Source organism: Pogona vitticeps, chromosome 2, assembly GCF_051106095.1.
Source record: "Pogona vitticeps strain Pit_001003342236 chromosome 2, PviZW2.1, whole genome shotgun sequence".
Classification (NCBI taxonomy): domain Eukaryota; kingdom Metazoa; phylum Chordata; class Lepidosauria; order Squamata; family Agamidae; genus Pogona; species Pogona vitticeps.
This window is the reverse complement of record NC_135784.1, coordinates 55,448,486-55,456,166: the sequence shown is the minus strand read 5'-3', so window position 1 is coordinate 55,456,166 and position 7,681 is coordinate 55,448,486.

Sequence of the window (7,681 nt, the reverse complement as noted above, 5' to 3'; positions counted from 1 at the left end):
TGTGTACATTGCAAATTGGTACATTAATGCAATTTTTGTCTCTCCAGTTCCTTCTAAACATTCCCTTTTCACATTACAAGTTGGTGATAGGATTGTGTGTGTTTTTTCCCTGAGACTTATCAATGTCTCTGATTAAATTTAGTCTAAACTCCAATCTAAAAATAAAACTTGGTGCCTGGAAAATGAACAAACTCAGGAGACAACAGTGACTAATCACAGATGACTGAGGACCAGATTATATTTTGAAATGGCATCAGAGCTGCAAACAAGCTCAATGATGAAGCCAGTTACTACACGGAAGGGTAAAGTAAACAGAAAGTTCAAAGAACATTGTCATAGAAGACCCCGAGATGCTCAGGCTATGTGGTGGCCAGGCGAGCATCCAAAATGCATTTCCTTTGTGGAGAATGGCCACATGTTATCGATGAGACAAAGTCATTTTCTGACTAAATGTAGATTAAATCTTTGTAGTGGTCACCATCTGGGAATGTATGTATGAGGCTTTTGAAAGGAGAAAGGGTCTTAATTATCGGAAAGTGTGTATCAGGGAAATCTCTGACTTCCTGTGTATTTTGCAAGTCTTGTGCTTCTTGAATGAGATTCGTTGCCTAGCAGAACTCTACAGAAGCTTGCCAGGGCCCAAAATAAATTCAAAAAATGAAGAAAAAATTAAATGGTGCATACCAGTCAGTAAACCGGTAGTAAAAATGTAGAATCAGTACAGTCTTAACTAAACAGAATTCTTTTCTTATTTTGAGAAGACGCCTAGAAAAGAAAAGCTTAGACTTTGTGGCTCTTTCTTGTCCTCTTACACTTGTTAAAACGAGTAGCTGAAGTAAAAGACATTGCAGGTTATTTAAGTTCTGTTCAGGAGCTTTCCCTCACAATCTTTTATAGAGGTGTTTTGTTGGTTGGCTAGCTGTTGTTGTTTTTTTTGGCGGGGTGTGTGTGCGCTTTTTCACCTACTGTTTTAGAAGGAGGAATAACAGCAGGAAGAAACACTGACATTGGTCAATACTCTATACAGGTAATCTAATCCTGCAGACTCTCAAAGTAAATTAAAATGATCTTGAGCAATGGCTCGAAGAAGACTGTGAAATGGAAAAAGTGTATCATTAAATGCAGACTTCAGCTTTCCTATCGATTTCCAATAAAACAAAGGGAGGCTCTTTCGTATGTCAATTTTAGCTCTGATTATTTGTTCATAATTATATTCTTTTGTGGAAAGACAATGTTAATACAACTGTTACTTGAGATATCTTGTGGAAATGCATTCCACCCTTTTTTCATGGCCTGTCTTCCCCATTGGATATTTCCAAGTCATTTAGCAAAAACTAGAACCTATAATTTCAGCATTAAAATCTACATTGTGTTGAGGATAAATCCTCTTAAATATTTCCATATTTGGTTACTTTGTATATAAGGCAATTGGAACACTGTCTTTCCTCACATGGGCAGTTTTCACTCAGGAAAAAAATATTAAATGCATTTAAGCTGAAAATTCATATGTTTATCTACAGATAATAGCATTTAAGGGAGGAATTTTGGGTCGGGAAAGGAACTAATGTCATATGTTCCTAGTTCTTGCTCTTAGCTCGGCACCTTGTTTCAATTCCTCTTTAGCCTTACTATGTCGTTCTCATACTATTATGTTAACAATAACAAAACTGTGTGCACGGATCTTGCCCATAACTCCCAAACGGTGAAACCTAAATAGCTAAATATTGGCATACATATTAAGGGAAACTTGAAGGTGTACATCCACCAGTTTTATTTTAAAACTTAAAATCTGCTTTTAGCTTACAGTGGCATCACTTTTGTATCTAGGTGGCAGATAGCAGGCTCCTTGTCAGAATTTGAAATTTTGTGTTTTATAAGAATTTAAAATCATAGATGTGTGTGTGCGTGCGTGTGCGTGCAGAAAAAAAATGCCTTAAAAGTAAAATGCATTTAGAACTATGGCTTGGAACTGCAACTATGAGTAATCACATAATACTTTTCAGTGTACCCAGAACAATTGACTGCCACCAGGTGCCTATTTACGTAGCTGGCTTGGATTCCCAGATTTCAGGTTTCTGGCATCTGTAAATACCTTCTCTGTTTCTCCTTCAAATTTCATTTTGCAGTGTTTTTTTTCCTTCTTCTTCTCAAAATGGTCGCTTGCAGATCACTCAAAGAGCGTCCAGGTAAATTGAAGCGTTCTGAAGCATGTGTGTTGCAATTCCAGATATTAGATTTATGTCCATTAATTCTTTTGAGTGGAGAGTGTTCTGTTTGTCAGCTGTAGAGTGCAGAAGGGCATTGTTGGTGAAGGATGCCGTAGATCACATTAGAAGAAGGACAAATAAACATGTCTTCGGTTGTCATATGTGACCTTGCTGATGCCTGTAATCATATTATCATAGTAGATGTGGGGACAGAGTTGGCATCTGGGTTTGTAACAGGGCTTCATTCCCATCTTTGCCTTCGTGTTGTGTAAACAGTTGTGTGTCAATAGTTGCTTGAGACTGGGAGATTGTATATAAAGCAAGTGTCCATTTGGGGGCGGGGTAGCACTACAGAAAAAGAGATCTGATATTGCAAAGAAAACTGCTTATTGATCTATATCGATATCGATAACAATATCATCTACAATGGTGCCTCGCACAACGGGTGCCTCACACAACGATGAATTCACACAACGATGCCTTTTTCTGTTAAATTTGCCGCCTCACACAACGATGTTTCCTATGGGGAATTTTCACACAACGATGCCTCTTTTTTGCTCCTGTAAAAGTGTCTTACAATGTTTGGAACCTGTTTTAAATGCTTGCAATGGTTAGCCCACCTCCTGAAACCTATGCAAACTTATTTTGGTGTTGTTCTGACACTTCGTTAATTTGTGGTGATTTTTTGTTTTTCCCCTCATTGAACTCCATGCTTTTCAATGAGGGGAAAAACAAAAAATCACCACAAATTAACGAAGTGTCAGAACAACACCAAAATAAGTTTGCGTAGGTTTCAGGAGGTGGGCTAACCATTGCAAGCATTTAAAACAGGTTCCAAACATTGTAAGACACTTTTACAGGAGCGAAAAAGGACTTCGCAAAGCCATTGAAATGCATTGAGTCGGCTTCAGTGCATTTCAATTGGGGAACCGGGTTTCACTCAATGATGTTTCCTATAGGGATTTTCGCTCAAGGACGGCAATCCGTTCCAATTGGAACGGATTAACCGGTTTTCAATGCATTCCTATGGGAAATGGTGTTTCACAGAACGATGTTTCACACAACGTTGATTTTTTTTGGAACCAATTAACATCGTTGTGCGAGGCACCACTGTATATCTATATGGATCAATAAACAGGCTTATGTTCATGAGTGGAGACCATTGGGCTTTGCTGTAGAAAATGGATATTGTGGTGTCAGGAAGTGTTGGGTGTGACACTCAGGTGTTCTACATTCTACACACATCATTCTCCTCTCCAGCCTCTTCTTGTTCGTATTGAGCTGTTATTTCATTTAACACTTGCAAGCCCTATGGTCTGTGGCAGCCATTGAGTTTCATCTGACCTACAACAAACTGAAGCAACTTTCTGCGAAGGTTCACAACTCATCACAGCATATGGGTAACATATATGAGCTAATATTTTTACATAGGAGGCAAGGTTTCCTCTAAGCTGGGTATGCGTGCATGCACACCTCTGCCTCCATCTGCACAGTGATTGTGTTAGGTTCCAGTTGCGACGGAACCTTGTGCGCACAGTGGGGGCGGAGTCGCAACCATGCATGGCAGCAAAGTCACGTGCATGATAGGAGAAGCCCCATCCAGCGGGGATGAAAGTTAGAGGTTACATTAAAGTAAAGGTAAAGGTTCCCCTTGACATTTAGTCCAGTCGTGTCCGACTCTAGGGCGCGGTGCTCATCTCTGTTTCCAAGCCATAATAGGAGGTAAAATCACAGACAGACAGATGTCATGTCACTATGATTTTTTAAGGTTGTTATAATCAAATCGGCAAATATCAGAGCTTGGAAAAGTTCCTTTTGGGAGTAGTACCGCTCCTGAGCTAAGTTGCCTGGATCTTCTGGGAGTTGTGATCCAAAAAGAGAGAGAAACTGTCACACAAGCGCTGGCGGTCACACAGCTGGTACTGAAGCATGTTTTGCCAAAAACAACAACCCTTGATCTGAGTCAGGCCATGGTGGGGGGTGGGGAGACACAGCCAGGTCACAAGTGCTAATGAAGCCTCATGGAATTGCTCTGCTTCTCCAGGTGGGGAGCAAATCTCAGGCAAATGAGGCAAGGAGAAGAGAAAGTTTGATGTATTGGGTCTGAAGGCTTATCAGTTTGCAAGAGCCCAGGGGTGGGAGGGAGAGAGCTGACAGATGCGAGGAAGGAAGGAAGGAAGGAAGTAAGTGTGCAGCTCCTGCAGAAGACCGCTGCAGTCAGAGTGCCGAACTGGGACGAATTGCGGTTTGTGCCCATCTCTAACTTTGATCTATGAGCTTTCTTGTTGCACAGGCTCTGGCAGCAGTGGTGCAGGATCTGAGTGGGTGCTAATTACCAGGTACCAGTTGTGCCCATTTCTACAACTGGTTGTCTGAGAAGCAGTTCTTGTCTCCCTCCCAACCCTTGTCTAGCCTGAATCTCAGGGAATGCAAAGCTGCTGACCTGGTAAACCCCCCCCCCCCATGCATTCCAGGAGCATTTCTGTAAAGCCATCACAACCCTCTCATAGAAGACACAGGCAGCATTTCCTTTCAATAAGATTTCCTGCTTTTCAGACAGCTGCCCCGTCATGTCTGTCCTTTCCAGAAACAAACCAGAATAACTTGTCAGAAATTACTCCAGAAGCTTTAGAGATCTGACAAGGAAACAAATTGCAACTTGTAAGTAGGCCCAGCCTCTGTCCTGCTATCAGCTATCAACTGTGAAACATCTACTTCTAAAGAAGATTTTCAAGCAATTTTGAAACTGTCTGGCCATTGCTTTGCCTCATAAATAAACCATGTTCATAATTTATTTGCTGGAACTGCTTCTCTCTGATGACATAAATCCCAATCAGCATTGCAAGGTTCCAACTCTTTCCTTTTAAGAACATTATCATATTGGCTCAGTTATTTAAATGGACCCAAATATTCTTAGCTGACAGTAGAAATTCCTTTTTAATTAATGGCGCATTGCTTAAGTGCCACCACTTGAGCTGCTGTTTGTTCAGGCAATAAATGTTAATCAGCACCTAAGAAGAGAAAAGCACCATTGTTGAAAATGTAAGCAAATTCCATGTTACCTAGACCTCTTTTGCTTCTTCACAGACATGAGAACAAATGGTGTTTACATGCCCTGGTATTTCAGAAGACAAATACTTCAGGGCCTCAGTAAATATTTCTTGCTTAAGTGCTTGCTTGTAAAATATAAAAAAACTATTACAAGTTGTCAAGATTATGGCTGGGTCAGAGAGTCCACCACTAATTCCTTAACTATACTGCCCAGACTTACCTGGGGTAGGTAAATTGCAGGAGGGCTAAATGTGCTGATAGTTGGGGGAAATCTTCCTGTGGGTAATCCCCTCAACACCTTGAGTCACTCCGACTACTCAGTGCTCCAGGAAGTTATCAAAAAAACCAAAAGGTTAAGCACTTTTGACTTGCACACTAAACCTGCAAGGTAGGAATACCAAAATACCCACAACATGTAAAAGCATCCAGTAGGTAATCAAGGTAAGGCCCTGCTTTAGTATCAACAGGCACTTATTCCCCCAAATAACCAAGCTGTTGTAAAATTTTATTTTTTAATTAAAGATGTTTCAAGAAAAGGCAAAAAAGTAAAGTTTCTGAACAATTACAGAAGTCACCAAAAATAGTAAAAAAAAACAACAACTGTGGAGCAAATAAACATTAAAACATTTTTAGGCTTAAGGCAAAAACACTTCTAGAACAATTTCCATGGGGGTGGGAACTAGCTAATCTAATTTAATACTTACATAATGACATAATATCAGCATGGTTCCAAAGCATGCACAAAGTATAAGTCTGGCAGCAAAGCAATAAATGAACATAGCAGTCTCCTTACAGATACTAGGCTAAGTTAACTAATTTTCCTTCTCACCTTTTATACCCATAATACCCTTTGAGGTATAGAATTGCCCTGAACCTATTCAATGAGAGTAACTTCTCAAACAAACAAACAAACAAACAAACAAACTTATCTCTCCATCCCTTCTCCTCAGCTGAAACCATTCTTTGCTAAGTAGCTCTGTACCAAGTAATGAGATCCAGACAGGTGTTTTTCTTGAAGATTCATTTCTCAGGGTGATAAAGCACATATGGTGTGGCTTCCCAATTAATGGTCACTTTCTCCACAGTCTCCTGGCCTGCTCATCCCAGGCACAAGCTAATAGGTCAGTGTTTAAAAAGGGCAGTTGGAACCATGATCCTCTATTTTCCAGTTTCTTGATGCAGTTTTATCCTCCAAGTGTCACACCACTTAACAAAATAATTTTGGTTAAGATTAAAGCTTTTCTTGCTCCAAAATGATAGCCACTGAACACAATGCTCTGTATTTATGTTCCAGGGCAGATAATAGGACAAATGCATGTATATTTTCCCCATTTTCTCAAGGAAAAAAAGACACAGTAATGCAAGTTGGAAAAGTGTTGAATTAAAATTACTTCGTAAGGTACCAAATCACAGCCAAAATTAACAATCACAGGTTACAAGAGAAAACACTATTTATAATAGGTGCATTGACAGGGCTGGTCAAGTGGGAATGGTACCTCTGTAATTATACTTAAAATGATTCATGCTTTCACATAGTTAATTACAATGGTTGCTTTAGAAAAGTAAAGCTCCATTAACTAGCAGAGGTTTGGAGCAATTGTAGTGCGTGAGCTCTATAGCTCAGAACCTACTGTGCTTTTACTGCCATCTGCCCTTCTCCATAGAATCCATATACATGATGCATTATAGATTGGACTATTTTTAATTTGGCACTCTGTAAATAGTTTAGTAGTGCAACAGCAGTAGGATATGGATTGCCCTATATATGTTATAGGACCCACTGACTCTAGCCAAAACCACTGTTTGCGACAGATGCTGAATGTGGCAGTTTAGCATCATTTCAAAGACTGCACTTTGTTGTATTTGAAACAATGGCTATGCCTCTTTTATAAAGGCATGCACAGTTTAAAAAAACAACACCAAACTAGGGGCTCATTCAGACTGGCATGTGTCCCTCTGATGTGTTACGGGAGTGGATTAGTTTGTTCCTTTTTCTGGTGACCACATAAAGTAATTGCTAGAGCAGATCAGTAATTTGCCCCCAGAATACCCCAACAAACATCTTTTTGAGGGGCTTCTACTTGTCTGGTGCAGGTTGGTACACTCCAGTTTAGTGCATTCCCGGTGTGTGCAAACGCTAAGAACAAACTAAAATTAAGCCTTGCAGCTATCACAACTGTCAAGGCTCTTTCCAGTTTCAATTTCTGGTATTATTGAACTGATCATGTACATGCTTGTTTTTTAATGTTTATTGTATATTGGAAGCCGCCTAGAGTGGTCTGGTAGTCCAGATAGGTGGGGTATAAATTAAATAAATAAAAATAATAATGATAATTATGAAGTGGTTTAATACATGAGATTGTAAGCATCCTTCAGTCTCAAGAGACTATGGTAATGAGCTCTGAATAGAGGACTTGGAACAT